Source organism: Panthera uncia, chromosome D1 (assembly GCF_023721935.1).
Source record: "Panthera uncia isolate 11264 chromosome D1, Puncia_PCG_1.0, whole genome shotgun sequence".
Taxonomy (NCBI): domain Eukaryota; kingdom Metazoa; phylum Chordata; class Mammalia; order Carnivora; family Felidae; genus Panthera; species Panthera uncia.
Window position 1 is genome coordinate 19455234 of NC_064808.1, and position 19443 is coordinate 19474676.

Below are 19443 nucleotides of genomic sequence, written 5' to 3' on the forward strand. Positions count from 1 at the left end.
GACTAAACATAAGGGCAGATCCTGGTTAACATTTGTGGAGGCAGCTTGTGCTATGGTTGGAAAAGACCTGATGGCAAAGTCAGAAAGAGGGCCAGTAATTCAATTGAATTTTGGGCTTTTTGTAATTGTCCATCTTCTGAGAAAGTGCTAACATTTCTGATTGTGAGCTTTCGTACTCTAAAACGGGGATAATAATTCTACCATATAAGTCATCTAGGTAGTTTTGAGAAATATAGAAGTATAAAAAAATAGTCATTACTCTGCTTGAAAGTCAGGGTCTAAGGAGAACAAAATTAAATAAAAGGGAGAGAGTAGCCTAGTTGTAAGCACATTGTTATGTAGGAAATATTTACTGGTTTGCTTGAGGTGTTGTAAATTAAGGAATTTCTGTGGAATGTAATTGGCAGATTCATGCAAAGATGTTTCCATAGGTATATGGAATTAGGGTAGATCAGAGAATATGCAGGAGTAAAAATTGATTCCTCAGGTTTAAGTGGTTCCCTTGCATACCACACACTGTTATCAGTATACATTTCCATAAGCATAACGGATATCATGTTACCCTATTACTAAAAAAGTTGAAAATTTTTGCACTGATAACTTAATCAAGATTTAAGGTCCTGCATAGAGGTCAATTTTATTTTATTTTTATTTTATTATTATTATTATTATTATTATTACTGGCTTGGGGGAAATAAAGAGTAATTGGTAATGGACCCAGAAAATATCCTAAAATTGATGTTGATGTACGAACAACTCTATAAATATGGTTGAAAAATAAACAAGCAAAAACAAAATCCACACCAAATGCATAAATTAGATGGGTAAATTTTATGGTACTGAATTATATCTCAGTAAAATTCTTCTTTTAAAAAAGTCTCACTTTTCATATATATATATATATATATATAACTATATATATAATATATAAATATATATATATAATACATATAAATATATATATATAAATTATTTACCAATCCTCATCTCAACACACATAGTCTACACATATTAGCACAGAACACTACTTACTTTTCCATGAAGATCCATTTCCCCTTATTCATGCCTTTGTTTGTGGTGTTTACTCTCTGCCAGTTGTACCACCTTTGGCTCTTGAAGTCCTGTACATGTCTCAAAGCCAACCTTGAATGCCGCCTCTTCCTAAGAACCTCTTTCACTGCCACATACCAGAACATTAATATCTTCTTCAGGTCATTATAGCACGTTCTCCCCAAATGTTCTTATTTACAAAAAATATATATATCTGATTTCAATTTTTGTTGCATTTTAAAATGAAACTGAAGCCAGCCTTAGAGAATTTCTCAGTATGTGTCTGTGATCTAACTCCCTTGATATTGTAAGATTGAGAAGTCATGGTATTATATTGGCTTCTTTCCCCCAATATCTATCTATCCTGTGCCATTCTTGTAACATTCATACAATAACATTTATTAAGTTAAATTTGAATGTACTACAGAGAAATTTCCTGGGGAAAAGTGGATGTCCCCACCACTACATTGGCCTGGGGAATATGGGTCAGATGTTCAACGTGTGACATACTCTTCTCATAAAACTTCGTTTACAGTCATTAATACCAAAAAGGGTGACAATCTCACTAAATACTGAAGAATGTATTTTTAAAAACACATGTTAACATTTGGATTCACCAAGCCTTACTGCTAATTCTCACATTCCTTGCTCTTTTTTGCTGTCTCCAATTAAATAAAAAAAATCCCGTTATCCTTTAAGATTTTTTGACATTTTTTCTGGGGCAGATTTTGAATACCATTCTATATTCACTTAAAAGTGAATTCATTTTAGAAAGAGAAATATAAGACAAGGTCTATCTTACACTTATTCTTTGCATAGGTTATTATTCTAAAGCATTCATATAAACGGGCTTCAGAGTATTATTGATTTTATATCATACTGCACTTCCTAAAATGGAGGACTATTATTTTCAATTTATTGTCTCATCACCTTATTAAAGATTATTACTTCCTCACAAAGCAAAAGTTCATTACATTTTATATTTCTATGCAGTGTTCTCTTCCTACATTGACACATTGCTATCACTGCAAAGTTGGAATCCTCAACTGTTTGGCTCCTGATGTACTTAGTAGAGTTCCTGGTTGCAGGGGTTTGGCTACCAACAAAATCTCAGAAAAGGGAGGAAAAGTTGCTCCGAGGCGGGTAGACTTTCTCTAGGAAGTGTATATTGTTACTTGATACCTGTTTGCTTATTTGTGTGTGTGTGTGTGTGTGTGTGTGTGTGTGTGTAAATTGACCTAATAGTCACAGTATTCCTAGTTTATGTAAGATAGATATTATTATTGTTTTTATTGTTATTAATGTAAAGAAAAGAAAATAGGATCATGGAAGTAAAATGACTTTCTCAGAGTAGCAGCTTGTAAATGACAGAACTGGGGTTAAAATCCTAGTCCTAGCTATTTCTGTTTCCAAAGCTCATCCATTTCTAACTTGCCCAAACCTTGCGTTCACTGCTAATATACCTTTCTCAATCTCCAGAACTGAGTTAGTTCTTCATTCTTTCCAAGTATTTATGACTTGAACCCCTACATGAAAATCTAGATTCTTTTTTCTATCTCCCATTATATAATTAATATGACATTTTGGTCATTGTCCCAGTGTCATTTTGTCAATGTTCTACTTGAGTTATTTTGTACTTATTCATCAAATCTGTATTTAAGTTAAATTAATTCACATGCTTAGGAATGTTAGTGAAAAGTAAAAAATTCCTTTTATGGAAAATTCGGGGAAAACTGAAGTATATTTATTTATTTATATATAGTAACTGTAAACTAATGGGGCATTTGCTGAAATAAGGTCACATTTCTGGTAAATAACTTCATGGAGAATGATTGTATACTTTATATATAATATCAGTTATAGTACTGGCAGATGTTAGAGTGCAGATATTTTTTTTAAATACAAATAAATGTAGATTTTGAAATACGGCCATAAATTCTGACATACAAAAATCTGTTAATTCCTGTTTCTCATTATGTATGTAAAAGGCATGGAAAATAGGCAATGAATCAATGAAGTAATATTACCTTTAAGTAATATTACCTTGTTTAGCAAGTACATCTTGCCTAGACATGATCTCCTGTGCTGTGTTAGGAAGTTCAGATGAACTGGAGTTTCAGTTATCATTACAGCCTCTTTGTTCATCTTCAGGATTCTATATAGTATCTCCTCTAATTCATTCTCCATGTGATTTTAGAGCAGTCTTTGAAATCCCAGGTCTGATGACATTTTTCCCTTGTTAAAACCCTTCATTGGATTTGCACTGTATGTATAACACAGAGTCTTTAATTTGGCTCACAAGCACTTTTGTGATCTGACTCCTTCCAGTCTCTTCAGTGTGGCTTCTTTTCCCTCCTCCTCATGCTCTGCTATCCATCTTATCTGATACAATTGTAACTTGTAGTCACCAGGGTCTCTCTTCCTTCTGGGCTATTTTCCCTTAGTCTGGGTGTAAAAGTTCTATAACAGTATCCATTTCACTCCTCTTATTGCAGTGCTGCCCTGCTAGGTTGTATGTTCCACTATTTTTGCAATCAGGTGGAGTCATAATGGCCTAGTTTCTGCCCGTGGAAGGTGAGAAGTGATGTATGTTGCTTCCAGGCCTGAGTGTGAATATTGTGGGTATGCCTCATTCATATTCTTCACATTTTCCACTGGTTGGAATCCAGATACTATGTACCAGCTTTGACGATGGTATCCAACAACTATATCTTAGAAAGTTGAGAAGCAAAAATGTGAAACGAACTCAGGTGTATATTGACATTGGGAAGAAGAGCTGTGTGGCTGACCTAGGCATTCACATTTGGACCGCTTAGAAGAGAAAAATAAACTTTGTTTTTATGTTACTGCATTGTTGGGAAACAGTCTTCATTTTCCTTGCTCTGTGCTTTGCTTGGGACATTCTTACTTATCTTTTATATCTAAGTTTAGATATCTTGCCTGGCTGACCTCCCACCTCAAGCCCAGAGATTTAACCTATGTTCTTCCAATGGTATCTAGTTCTGAAAAATATTACCTAATATGTATATTGAACCTATGTTATATGTCAGTCATTATTTAAAGCATATATGTGACTGACATTCTATTTAACACAATAATCTGATTAAATATGTATTAATACAGTATCTGTCTTATAGATAAGAAAACAGAGTTACAAAGAGGTTAAGTGTGGCCACAGTTTCCAAGAGATAGCCACAATGTGTATGTGTGTGTTTGTTTATCCCATGAACCCTCTTACAATGTAACTTTAACAATTCTCCTACTTAGAGAGAGGGTCTTTGTTTCCCATTCCTAAATCTGGGGAGACTTATGATTACAGAAGAAGAGACACTCCCTGATGTCTTAAACTGGAGGCTGTATCAACAGCTCTCAACTTACTCTCTTGGGACACTAACTGTTGGACCCTTCAGCAGCCAGAAAAAAATATTTGAGGCCGCCATGCTGCCACAAAGTCTAGGTATCACAGACTTTGTGGCACACACCAGTTTGTCCACAAGGTCTCAGCTAGCATGTACTGCTAGACATGTGAATGAAGACATCTCCTGATGACTCCAGCCTTGAGCCTCTAGTCCCCTTAAACTTCTAAGGCTTCTTAGATGAAATTCCATGAATATGGAGAATATGGAATAGGGATAAGTTATCATTATGTGCTTTCTAATCCATGATCACAGAACCTACGAGTGTAATCACATGTTTTTAGTTGCTAATTTTGGTATAACTAGAGCATTGCCCAAAGTAATAAATATAGGAAGTAGAAGATCTAAGAGGCAAACATAAGAAGTTTGATTCTAGAGCTCTTAGACATTACATCCCTAGTGCTTAGTTTCTATGTAGAAGCTGCCTGTTTATTTGTAGACGGTTTATAAACAACATGAGAGCGGGGACTTTTTTCTTCTTCATCCAAAAGAGCCAGTATTTTTTTTTTTTTACCTGTTTTCTTCATTTCTCTACCCCATAGTCCAGCACTGTAGCAGATAAGTAGTAAGAACTCAATAAATGTTTGCTTGATGAATGAATAAATGATAGGTTCTATAACTGGAAGTACTAAGAGCACTGACTTCATCTTGTAGAATTCCCTAAGTACCTAGTATAAGTTACTGTTTGTTAAGCATCTACCAGTTATTTAATACTATGCTAAATGCTTTAAAATGTTCTTTAAAAATTTTTTTAATGTGTCTTTATTTTGAGAGAGACAGAGTGAGCAGGGGAAGGTCAGAGAGAGAGAGAGAGAGAGGAAGAGAGACACAGAATCCAAAACAGGCTCCAGGCTCTGAGCTGTCAGCACAGAGCCCGATGTGGGGCTTGAACTTACAAACTGTGAGTTCATGACCTGAACTGAAGTTGGATGCTTAATTGACTGAGCCACCCAGGTGCCCCTAAAGTGTTCTTATTTAATCCTCACATCCCCATAATAGAGGTGTTTCTGAGGTACCCATTTTACAGATGAGGAGTGGAGACTTATAATTAATAATTTCTTCCAGGCCACATAGTTATTAAAGGAAAGAATTTGAATCTGATATTTGACCCCAGTATATGCTGTATACTCTCCATTTCTGTACCCTTCTTCCTTTTCTCTACCCTTCCATTCTGCTCTATAAGCTGGAAGGCTATACTTTATGTATTGTGCCAACCAACCTCTCTTTCCATCTGGCTTCTGATTATATTTATCCAATGGAAGGTACCACCAGGAGATGGGAGAACAAGGAGAGAGAGGTTTGTGGATTCATTTACCCATTTCTCTGTGCTATGGGTTGTCAGTGACTGCATTTCTCCTATTCAAGGCTACAATGTTTGGAGGAAAATTTTCTTTTTAGCTGATTCCTCTCCAGGTTCTGTTAACAAATCCCCTTCTTTCTCTCAGGCCTAGAAATGGTAGTAGATTCCTGCTGTTACCAGCAATTGATTTCTCTTAATTTCTGTAACAGCTTTGTAAATATTAAGCTTTCTTGACCCATCCCTTTTCAGTGTGCCGTCTGCAGATCTTCTCTAACATATGTGGGGAAGGGCAGAGAAAAATGGAGACCCGCATACCGTATGACTAAATATGTAGAAGATTTAAATCATTCAACCAAACTGCTTAAAGAATGTTCCATCCTCAAGGCACCTGGGAGGCTCAGCTGGTTAAGTATCCAACTCTTGATTTCAGCTCAGGTCATGATCTCACTGTTCATGAGCCCACATAGGGCTCCATGCTGACAGTGCGGAGGCTGCTTGGGATTCTCTCTCTGCCCCTGCCCCACTTGCATACTCTCTCTCTCAAAATAAATAAACTTAAAACCAACAAACAAAAAATGTTCCATTCTTCTATATTGACAAATGTTTCATTACAAACCATGAAGACCAGGTTTGAATATAGGATTATTGGAACCCTTAGAGTTCCATGCTGAAACATGGAGACACCTTCTGTTCCATGTGGACATCATCTTACACCTTGAGGGGCTTTGTGCACATATGTGTAGACATCTCAGCTCGTGTATTCAAGCTCCATCTGTAGACACACAGCCACATATTGAGCTTATAGGTTTGCATACTGGTAGTATGCTTTGACAAGTTGAATATTTGGAAAGGTCTTTGCAGAAATTATAAGTGGATACAAACCATCTGGATAGGAAATTTCAGAGGCACCAGATCCTTGAAGCATGATCTAGAAGAAGAGACACGGTTTCTGGAGCATACAACTTTGTAGTCTACAAACTCTTGTTCCCATGGGAAGGAATATGTGCTAGAAGAGGACTAAACAGAGTTCTGTAAAACATGGGGCCCCTGTTTGGTAGTCTGTGGAAGAATAGGTCATCCCTTCCCTTTCAGGACTCTGGCTATGTATTACATCTCATTTGGCTCATTGATAGCTCAAGAATGCAATGAATATTTACTGGAAAAGTCCTGGATGATGTGACATCCAGATCTTCTTGGAAGAAAGTTTAAGATTTAAAAGTTGGTATAGACACAAAATTTTTCCTTTTATCCTCTTTAAGTTTAGGAGATTAGCTAATAGCTATCACCATAAATGTCTTGGATAATGCACCACTTGCTGCAAAAGTAATTTTGTACCAGACAGATAATTCTAATCTATTCCAAATGAGTAAGTCTCCTTTAGATAGAAAAATTCTGCCAGAAACTTTGCCAGGACTCCAGGTGACAGAACACCTACTCATTTGGCTGGTATACTCTCTCTTGTTTAAGAAAAACCCTGACAAAAATGTAACAAGGTTTTTAAAAAAATGTGTATGGCCAGCCCTAAGATATAGAGTCCTAATGTTTGAAAAAACTGTTTTGTAGTAACTGTTAGTAATTTTAAATATTGGCTGATAAAGGATTTCCTACGTAGAGAGTTTGGTCTCTATATCTAGTTAGATTTTCTAGTAAGATACCTTACTGACAAAGAGAGACTATCAGCAGTTACTCTTAGGTTAGCAATTAGTACCTTTGACAAGATGGGAGACAGATCATCTATTGTCCCCACTTTCAGTTGGAGAGTGCCCACTGTAACTCATGGCAGCTGAGTAGGCAGATATTAAAGAGGCTAAGTTGATCAACATGGCAGATTTCTACTCAAGGCTTACTTTATGGTTGAGGTGGTCCCACTTTAAAAAGGCCATGGAGGGAGTGGATAAAGGATGATAACTAGCTGTTATCTTTAAACACCGTCCACTCTTCAGGTTACAGTGTACTGGGCAAATGAGTCTGTTAAATGGCACTGCTTTAGTGTACATGTTTTTACTTTTAAAAATGAACTATTTAAGTCCCTTGTCCTACAAAGAGACTGGTTCGATTCCAAAATCTTTGAATTATAATTCTGGAAGGGAAACATGCTGGGGAAAGATTTCCTAAAAAAAAAAAAAAATCTGAGCACACATCTAAGGAAAGAGCATTCCAGACAGAAGAAACAGTAAGTACATAAAAGAGTTCTGGGAAGGGGCACCTGTGTAGCTCAGTTGGTTGAGTATCTGACTTCAGCTCAGGTCATGATCTCGTGGTTCATGAGTTCAAATCCCACATTGGGCTCACTGCTGTCAGCTTGTCAGCACGGACTGACACACTCCAGAATGTGTACCTCAGAAGGTGCCCTTAATTGGAACTAAGGCTTTATAGAAGTAATCAAGTTAAAAAGAGGTCATTAGGGTAGGCCTTAATCCAAGATGACTGGTGCCCTTATAAAAGAGGGAAATTTAGACATAGAAACAGACATATAAACAGGGGAGATAATGTGAAGACCCAAGAAGACAGCTATGTGACTAGAGTGATCCATCTATTAGCCAAGAAATGCCTAGGATTACCAACAAACACACAACCATGCTAGAAGAGCAAGGAAGGGTTCTTGCCTAGATCCATTACAGAGAGCATGGCACTGCTAACACCTTGATGTTGAACTTTTAGCCTCCAGAATAATGAGACAACAAATTTACATAGTTTTAAACTACCTGGTTTTTGGTACTTTGTTACAGCATCCTGGGCATTCAATACAGATGCTATATGCAGGTAAACTATGAGGTAGGTCAGACTAGGATGTAAATGGCAATGAAGCAGAGAAATGGTTCCCAACTCTCAGGTATCTACTGAAATCTCAGGTATCTCCTTAAAAGGTAAAATTGAGAGGGGCGCCTGGGTGGCTCAGTCGGTTAAGCGTCCGACTTCGGCTCAGGTCACGATCTCGCAGTTTGTGAGTTCAAGCCCCGCATGGGGCTCTGTGCTGACAGCTAAGAGCCTGGAGCCTGCTTCCGATTCTGTGTCTCCCTCTCTCTCTGACCCTCCCCCATTCATGCTCTGTCTCTCTGTCTCAAAAATAAATAAACGTTAAAAAAATTTTAAAAAAGGTAAAATTGAGAGAGATAGATGACTGGATATGATATGGAAGATAATGGAAGAAGAAGGTATTGGTGATTACACCTAGGATTCAACCAGGTAAATGGCGCTGCCATTCACTGATTTTGGAAACACAAGAAAGGTACCAGATTAGTGGAGGAAGAGCATCTACCCATATTGAGTGCATGGTGTCATTATGAAACCAAAGAGGTAGTGGTAAAGTCTAAAGTTCAAATGAAGAGTCTGGGCAAGAACCATAAATTAAATGTCTTCATAGATGCAGAATAATGGAAGAAGGAAATATAAAGAGGAAAATAGATGAGAGCTTAGGACTGAACCTTGAGGAATACAAACCATTAATAGTTTTATGCAAAAGTGAGTATATGTCATACAAACTCCACGAAACCTTAAGGAAAAAGCTTGACTGTATAATACGCACAAATTTCACACTTCAACCTTAGTTCAACCATCTAGTCACATCATATATAGTATAGGTGTGTGTGTGTGTGTGTGTATGAATGTGAATTCACTACTATGGAAGTTGAAGGCTGAGGGATTTTCCCTATTGCAGGAAAGTGTGCAGAAATAAAATCAAATGAGCAAAGCAAAGGCTATTTATTAAGAATTTGCTATAGCCAGAGAGTCAGTCACTGTCACTTGTGTTTTGGCACAGACTCAAAGGCAGGCAGAAGAGTGGGAAAACTTGATAATGGGAAAGGGAAAAGCTTCAAGTGTGTCCTGAAGGGAAGCTGTTGGCATGGGGAAGCTGAAAACAGTGGGGTATCCTACATCACTGGTTAGGAGAGTATATTTAATTTTCTTTGGCTGTTGCTAAGTGGGAAGTAGGGACAAAAATAGGGAATCTGTCAGCCATCAATCCAGTCCTGGCTATTTGGGGCCAATTGTTACAGAAGCTTCTTGAATTATTCCTGGAGATACCAACCTAGCCTCCTGAAAGTCTGACTTACAGTCGGCTGGCTTACTGGGCTCTTCATGTAGATAAGGGATTGGTTTCCTGGGAAGATGGTCCCAAGATGTGGGTCAGAATTCTACTTTTATATATGATGTAGATGTTGTGTGTTTGTTTATTCTGTTTCTCAGGTGATAGGGAACCAGGGCACCTCTCGAGGGTACTGTCTGGAGTAAAAGCCTGAACAGGAAGCCAGCTAGTTGGATTCCTGGAACACACACATAAAGCCAATGTTGTGGGTCATGAGAGTCAACAAAAATCATCATTATAACCCAGAGGAAGAACTGGTGGAATCTCTGGTGCAGCCTAGAGGAATTATACAGGATTTCCATTAAAAGTCAAGAGGAGTTTGTTGACATAGGTATACTGCACCTGAACTGAGGCCTGGCCACATTACAGAGTCCATTTCTTACTGCTTTTACAACATGCCAGGTATGTTCCTCTTTGTAGTTTCTGCCTGGAAACCTTTTCCCCTAGATATTCACCAGGCTGACTCAGAATTCTGCTCAAATGCTATATAATCAGAAAGGTCTTCCCTATCCACAGATGTAAAATCATTTTCTCCATATCCGTTTCTATCCCAGTTATTTCCTGCTCAGGTCTTTCCATAGCACCTCCTACCACTGTAATACGAATGTATTTTTATGATCTTTCACAGTATGGAAGCAAGCTCCATCAGGGGAAAGGCTTTGTTTACACTGGTATCTCCAGAGCCTAAAATAATGCCAGGTTCTTGGGAAGTTGGAAGCAAATAGTTGATGAATGAATGAGAAGTGTGGAAGGAAGGTCCAGGAGTTTTCTCAGCTCTGTAAATGAGTTTGTATTCAGAGAAATACTGTTTTGTTACTGTTACTTTGCCATGTTTGCTTGCCAATCTGATAAGGCCTGAGCAAATTTGTGCAAGGGTGGTAAAGACAGTATGACTAAGAAAAAGAATAGCCAATAAGTTACTAATATTCTATCTGTGGTAATTCCTTCTGATCCTGGAAGTGTTGTTGTGCCAAATGCTATCATTAGGAAAAGCTGGCCGAGGGATATGTGAAAACTCTCTCAACTATTTCTGCAACTTTTCTGTAAGTTTAAAATTACTTCAAAATAAAAAGTTACAAAATGTTCATGGTGGGTATTTATAGATAGGAGTTTCCATGGGATTTGGTTGATTTGAATGTATTTCTCTGTGTTCTTCAGATTTTCTTCAATGACCATTTAATTCTTTTGAAAGAGAAAGATGTTCTAAGTCAAAATAGAAAAAAAAAATTCCACCCAGACATATGCATCTTGTGCACTCAGTCTCTGATTTTCGAAATAATAGCACAGTCAACTGATTAATCAAGTTTGATTTGAAGCTTATGTAACAGCAAATACAAATTTAAAATCTTGATTAATTTTAAAATGTGATTATTCTTGAAAAGATTACCATGATATTCCTTGAATAATAATCATAACTTTTCCCAAATGATAAAAGAAGGTATTTTTATCGAATTACTACATTGAGATAAACTAAAACCCACGTACCAAACTAGGCCATAAACTGAATAGCTCAAAAAATTAAGAAGTCATAATAGTTTAACAGTTAAAAAAGACACAATAGAAAAACACTTGATGATGCTGGGATTTGGAAACAGGTGTATAATCAGCGGTAACTCTGAAGTAGCATTGATCAGGACATTATTAGAACACTGTATACTATTAGGGAAATTGCATTTTGAAAGCAAGTAGTTGAAATCCAACTGGGAATTGTACCAAAAATAAGGTGAATATGGGAGGCTTATGGGAATGAGGATTCAGTAGGACTTAGAATCTTTCCAGAATGTGCTAATTATGTGGCATGGGGGGCCTACAGGAAACATAAGGCATAAACCCTGACTTCTAAAAATTTAACAGATGCATTAATAAGGCAATATGCACATGAGACAGAGGAGAAATTGCAATGCAGAAATAAATTAGGTATGCTAACATATTCTGTGCAATTAACACCATGGGCAGTCAACAAAGTGAGAAATCAGAGTTGAACAGAGTTATCAGGAGAGGTTTCATACACAGGTGTCAATTTGTTTTAGCTGGAAAAAGAGGAAGAGGAAGATGGAAGTCCAGAGTGGGTCTTAGACTCATGGTCTATGCCATTTCAGAACAAGATATTTGTGGGGAATTTGAACGTTATGCTAAAAATCTTCTGCCCCAGTTTCCGAGCATCAGTGTCTACATGATTATGTACCATATTTAAGATATTCTTCTTTTATTGATAATAATAGTAATAGTAATAACATTATGGACTATTATTCTGTATTAAATACTGTGCAAATAATGTTATGTACATTTTCTCCATCCTGACACTAGCCCTTCAAAAATAGGCATTTTTGGGGCACCTGGGTGTGGCTCAGTTGGTTGAGCGTCTGATTTTGGCTCAGGTCATGATCTCATGGTTCGTGAGTTTGAGCCCTGCATCGGGCTCTGTGCTAACAGCTCAGGGCCTGGAGCCTGCTTCAGATTCTGTGTCTCCCTCTTTCTCTGCTCTTCCCCTGCTCACATTCTGCTCACATTCTCTCAAAAATAAATAAAGATTAAAAAAAATTTTTTTAATAGGTTTTTTAATTTCTATTTTATTTTTATTTATATTTTAAAGTTTATTTATTTTGAGAGAGAGTGCATGGGTATGCAAGAGAGAGAGGAATAGAGAGAATCCCAAGGAGGCTCCATGCCATCAGCACAGAGCCTGATGTGGAGCTCAAACTCATGAACCATGAGATCATGACCTGAGCCCAAACCAGGATCTTTTGCCTTAAGTGACAGAGCCACCCAGGTGCCCTTATTATTTCCATTTTAGAGTTAATTTTATGTCAGTTTCAAAGATATTAACTTGTTCAAGTGAATAAACTAATGAGTGGTTAGGGTCCACATTTGTCCATTACCAACATCGGAACTCTAATCTTTTATATAGCTACTCCACTCTTGGAACTATCATGAGGGTGGAGACAGGGACTCCATCCTATATTAGATCAAGGAGAAGTTAGGAAGAGAGTCACATGATACAGGTATTTTACTTGTCTGTACCCCAAATAGGACTCTTTAAGCCAACCTGCCTTAATCACAGGCAAGCTCACCTGTAAAGATAAGATTCCTATGCTAGATACTGTTTGATGTTGTAATGTAAGACCACGTCCTTGCTCTCTCCCCTTCTTGAGTCCTAAAGATGTGGTACTCGTAGGAGCTCTCTATGGTTTGGAAAACTTGTCTTTATCATATAGATTTGATTTTGGCTTGTCATGATGGTTGACTTCTGAAATTCTATGTAGGAAGCACAGAGTGATATATCATTCAGATTAGTGGGTGTATTGGAGGGGACAGGGATTAGAAGCTTTGTCTTAAATCTGCATTTGCACAGAATGAAAGTAATTTTAGACTTTTTAAATGCATACTTTACATAAGATTTAATAAATCTTAATTGCCCACATCAAAGATTATTGCTATTATCCTTTTATATTGGGTTACAATGAAGAAAGCTGAAGATTTCACAATTACAAATTGTCCCTGACACTGTGTCCATCTTTTGACTTCTAAAACCCCTCTTCCCACAGATGACTACCTATATATCCTACCTATAATTCCTCAGAACATAACATAGTCCTGATCCAGGGCTCTTTACCAACAATTAAACTATTAATCAACATAAAATACCTTAAGCCTCAACAAGTGACAAAACACTACGTAGGAGGCACTTATACAGTGAAAAGCATTATTAAGACTGTATTTGGTTAGGGAAAATTATTAATGTGTTCATGAATTCTAGACTTGTATCTAAATATGTATATATATATATACACACATATATGTGTGTATATATATATATATGAATGTTATTTGTGAAAAGTGCTTTCTGTAATGAAAAAGAACATGTTAAACCGGAATGCTTGATAGAGAATGTAAAAGATAGAGAGAGTACGTCTCTCTCTTTCTGCCCTTACTCATCTCTCTCTCTCTCTCTCTCTCTCTCTCAAAATAAATAAGTAATAATTAAAAAAAGAATACCTTCTTTACAAATCAAAACCATGATGAGATACAACCTTACACCCATCAGAATGGCTACCATTAACAACTCCAGCAACAACAGATGTTGGCAAGGATGCGGAGAAAGAGGATCTTTTTTGCATTGTTGGTGGGAATGCAAGCTGGTGCAGCCACTCTGAAAACAGTATGGAGGTTTCACAAAAAACTAAAAATAGAACTCCCCTCGACCCAGCAATTGCACTAGTAGGCATTTATCCACGGGATACAGGGGTGCTGTTTCGAAGGGACACATGCACCCCCATGTTTATAGTAGCACTATCAACAATAGCCAAAGTATGGAAAGAGCCCAAATGTCCATCGATGGATGAATGGATAAAGAAGATGTGGGATATATATACAATGGAGTATTTATTACCCGGCAGTCAAAAAGAATGAAATCTTGCCATTTGCAACTATGTGGATAGAACTGGAGGGTATTATGTTAAGTGACATTAGTCAGAGAAAGACAAAAATCATATGACTTCACTCATATGAGGACTTTTAAGAGACAAAACAAATGAACATAAGGGAAGGGAGACAAAAATAATACAAAAACAGGGAGGGGGACAAAACAGAAGAGACTCATAAATCTGGAGAACAAACTGAGGGTTATGGGAGGGGTTGTGGGAGGGGGGATGGGCTAAATGGGTAAGGGGCACTAAGGAATCTACTCCTGAAATCATTGTTGCACTATATGCTAACTAATTTAGATGTAAATTAAAAAAAAATAAGAATAAAAATAAAAAATGTTTTAAAAATGAAAAAAAAAGGAATACCTTCGTTGGCCACATTAAAACTATGTTTTATAACTATTTTTTTTTTCTGTTAAATGTCAAAACTACTTTGAAATTATATCAAGTATTTATTGATAAACATTGATTTTATATAAATATATGAATTGAAATGTTCAAGCTCTGTTGGTATGTTTGTATTCACTTTAAGGACAAGATAAAATAAATTGAAATGTGTGTGGGTGGATGTAAGATTTATGGAGAGATGTATGAGAGAGGGAGACTGAAAAGAGAGGAAGGGAGGGAAATATGATAGACAAATATATTTAAGCCTAAAAAAGTGCTTTCCATAAATTTTTACATTTGGTGTCCATGAATAACCTCTAAAAGTAGTGATTTCCCATTTCAAAAAGTGAGGAAACTATAGTTCAGATAAATTAGTCACGTTACCCAGTTGGTAGAACAGATACTTATCACCAAAATCAGACCCACTTCTTCTCTCCTACTATTGACTCTATCCCATGCTAATAGTAGATACTGTGTCAGGACAAGAGGAGACAGACTTGATAAGACAGGTGAGACAGAGAGTCAATGCACAGGGTTGCACAAGAAAAGGTAAAAGATAGAAGGACCATGGTTTCACAATTCTGAGAGGGGACACTGGAAAGTGAAAGTTACTTACTTCCAGGAAAAGTGGATCTAAGTAGTACCAAAATTTTCTAGGAGCATCCAGGATGAATGCTTATCTGTGATAATAATAATGAACCTTAAAATGTGTATTGTATCACATGTAAATACAACATATTCTAGTATACTATATTACATTGTTTCATATTATTGTGTTGTGCTACAATCCAATTTTGCAGCTCCATTGCTTATGAAATGTTTGCCTGCTTCCTTTCATTTTTTCCTCCACTCCCACCCCTAGAATTGCTCCTCTTAAGAACCAGTTTCCCTTTAGTGAGGATTTATGATCATTGCTCTAAAGTGGTCCAGAGGGGAGCCTTGGAAGCTCATTTTCCCTGACACATCGAATATGTACATGCCACAAAATCAGCTACCTAGTGAGTTAAAACCCCATAATTGCAATAGTGAAAGGAAAATTACTCAAGCAGATTTGGTTAGCCACAGTAACAAGACTTATAACCTTTATGAAGGCCTTTGGGCCCTAATTATTCAGCAGCTGCTGCCAGGGCAAAAACACCCACGTCTACAGTAGTTAATTTGCATGTCCCTTCCCTCAAGCAGTCTCTTGTTGCACCTGACCTATTTTCGAAGCCTTTCTCCCCTATCAATAACAAAACTCCCTCTCTCATTCTCCATGGAAGACAAAATGTTGTGATTAATAAATTTAATAAATCCAAGGGATTCTAAAAAAAAAAAACAACTTTAAAAATCATGGAGAAGGATAAGCTGTGGCTACTTTCTAGATGAGTAGTAAAAACAGTATGTCATTAAGCAATTTCTTAATGGGCCAGGGTTTTAGGGGACTCCAAAGAAGTCACTGTCATATGAGGAGCTGCCATGATAAATGATTCATCAAAGATGATTATCCAAACATTTTGGTTACAATCATGACCATCTGTCAGTTACTTCTTCCTGTGGGAATGTCAGAGCAAGATCAGTTATCTGGCTTCTGTTGTCGCCTTAACTAAACATCAAAGGATGAAGTTTTCAATTGAGCCCTTCTATAACCATTTCTTTTAATTTTTTTGGTGGTTGGGGAGGGTGGTGTGGAGGCACTGGGGTGGAGGCTAGATCATTATTCAAATCACTGCACAGATGTTTTCTTGAATGTTGGTAAACTCCCACTCAGTGTTAAACACGTTGTTAACACGCATTGTCCCTAAAACAATGATCAGTCTATTTTGAACCATAGGAAAGTATCCAAAGTCAGGAGACAATTGGAGTTACAAGTAGAGCATGTCTCTTGCTTCTCAGATGTTTCCTCAAAAAACAGATGTTCTGTTTCCACTCAATAACACCACTTTCCTTTTTAATTGACCAGGGAAAAGAGGGGGAAATGAATTTGTTTGCTGTTTGTTTTTGTTTCCTTTTGGGGAACTGTAGCAATAGGTCTGACTGTGGATGCTTTCACTGATATATATGTGTGTGCACATACACAGTATGTATATAATATATACATAATAATGTACATATATGTGTACATAAATATGTGTATACTGTACAGATGTGCACAATACATGCATTATATACATAATAATTACATATATTAGGGAGATTATGTTACTATTTTTTTACATCTATCAGCAGGACTAGGTACATAATTTTTGAGGCCCAATACCCAATTAAAATGCGGGACTCTGGTTAAAGAATTAAGAATTCTAACATGGTGACAGTAGAGCTTTAAGCACCATGCCCTGTGACTGAAGTGGACACATGTCCAGTGCCAGTCCTGTCTCTTGGGTTCTCAGTAGATGCTAGTTCAGGTTAACCTCAATATTTAGCTTGGTTAGATAAGTGATAGGAGGTTAAATAAAAGTGAGATATGTTAGCAATCCAGCTCATTACTAATGTTAAACCAGGGCATTTGGAGATAGGGAAAAAAAAATAAAGGTCCTTTTCTAATTTGTAGGGAGAATCTTTTTATTTGGTGATTGTAAGCTGAATGCAAGAAGAGGGAAAATAAGGCTGGTGCCATCTTGTCAGTGATTTAATTATTTTCCTATCTACACTTGTTTTTGAAGCTTATCAGAGCAAAGTACTGTGGGCAGCCCAGCTGTCACTGTTATCATTGTGGCTTCGAGTGCTGTCCTCCTGATTCCCATTGTAATGCAATTAATCTTTTGCTTTGCACTAATGGATGAACAAGCATATTTACTGCAGCATAAAATCCTAATTATTTTCTGAACAGATGCATAAAGGGAATGTAAATTAATGGCAAGTGACAATTGTGATAGATGTGTTCTATATCTTTAAATGTCAGGGTTCCTGTGGTGTAGACTGAGCCTAGCTTGAATATGAAAGCTGCCCCACTTGCATTCACCTGCACTTATGTGAGGAGGCACAGTCCTCATGCTCCACATCTCTTCTTAGAGGGTGACTTATACTTTTAGACCACACAGATTAGAAATTATAGTATGTTGGCAGGGCTATCCTCAACAGGGCAGCGTTCTTTGCAAGTTCTCTTGAGCTGTTGTTACTACTAGCCTTCTAAAAAATTACTGCATTTGTTACTTGTTATAACCTAATACCTGGAACAGCAGCCATATGTGTGTGTGTGTGTGTGTGTGTATACACAGTTTTATACTTTTATTTGACAATCAGCAATTCTCATCCACATTAGTCTGTAGATTTTTGAAAATGGTGACAGGTATATAGGTAACCAATATATAGAGCTTGTTTGGTGAATCCTCATCCTTGTTACATTTTCTGGACAACCGCACACAGACATACGGAACATTCCTTTTTCCTTTGGTCTAGACAGCTTTGTTGAGCCTGGTGTCAATGAGCACATCTGGGGTTCCCATCTCCTTCATAGCAAATTTCCGGGTCTCTTTGAGAGCCCGAGGGCCATGCTTCTTGAAACCCACTCCATGGATGCGCTTGGGAATGTTGATGGTGTATTCTCTGGTCACTACCTTATTGATGGCAGAACAACACTTCTTGCCACCTTTCTTTGCGGGAGCCATTCTGCGGGGCCCAGGTTGTAAAGCAGCCATAGTTTTTAATTCAGCTTTTTTCCCCCCTCTGTATCAAACATTGCTCTATTTTCACAAAAATTTCCTTATTTAAAATCTCCACAATTGTAACACTGTGGAGGCATTTGATAAGCATAATTTAAGCAAAAGATACCAAATAAAAACCAGCACATCATGTGTGATTCCATTTACATACAGTTCAATTAGAGTAAAAACTGGTTTATTCTGTGAGTGAAAGGATTTCCTTTGGACCGGGGAGGGTGTGGATGAGGTGCTTCTAGAGTGCTGGTGGTTGTCTATTTCTCAATCTGGATGCTGGTTACAGTGATGTTGTCAGTTTGTAAATATTTGTGGAGTGGTACAATTGAATATATGTACTTTTCCTTATGAATATTGTACTTGAATTACATCTTTAAAGCCTTTACTCTTTTCATGTTTTATCAACGGTATTGATTTTAAACGTTTTTTATAATTAATGAATATATTTTGAGAGACACAGAGACAGCACAAGTGGGGGAGGGGCAGAGAGAGGGAGAGAGAGAATCCCAAGCAGGCTCCATGCTGTCAGCGCACAGCCTGATGTGGGACTCAAACTCACAAATCATGAGAACATAACCTGAGATGAAATCAAGAGTCACATGCTTTCCCGACTGAGCCACCTAGGTGCTGCTCAATGGTATTGATGTTCTGAAATGCAGAACAGTTAAATAGACCAAGGTAGAAAAGAAAAGAAAAGAAAAAGGGGAAGAGTAATGCTGTGAATCAGCGCCCCCTTTGATGTCAAGGAGTTTCCCCTGCACGTTAAGGTTAAGGTTCACCTCCCTGTTGTTCTGTGTCTCCACACTCAGTGACCAGCAGTACCTAGAGTGTAGCTCGGCATTGTGTATACCATGGAAAAAACTTTCCCATGCAATTGTAGGGGAGTTGAGTCTGCAACTTTCCCCTCCCCCAAACTGCACCTTTTACATTCTATGTACAATATTTCCAGCACAGGAAAAACAAATGGACTTGTGAGGGGGAAAACCACTACTGTTTGCAAGATCACTTTGCTGGTTCATTGTTACTAGGGTGAAATGCTTTCCATCCATCATTGTTCTGTCTTCTTTAGACGGTAGTTTGTGTGCTAAATAGTCATGAAGTTACTACTTTCATGATACACCAGTAGACCTGTAAAATATTTTGT

At 37.4% G+C, this 19443-nt stretch overlaps 1 pseudogene; it reads right to left on the reverse strand.

Annotated features, from left to right (window-relative positions):
- Positions 1-17882: 17882 nt before the first annotated feature.
- LOC125916481 (60S ribosomal protein L31-like) lies at positions 17883-18314 on the reverse strand (annotated as a pseudogene).
- Between the last annotated feature and the right edge of the window lie 1129 nt (positions 18315-19443).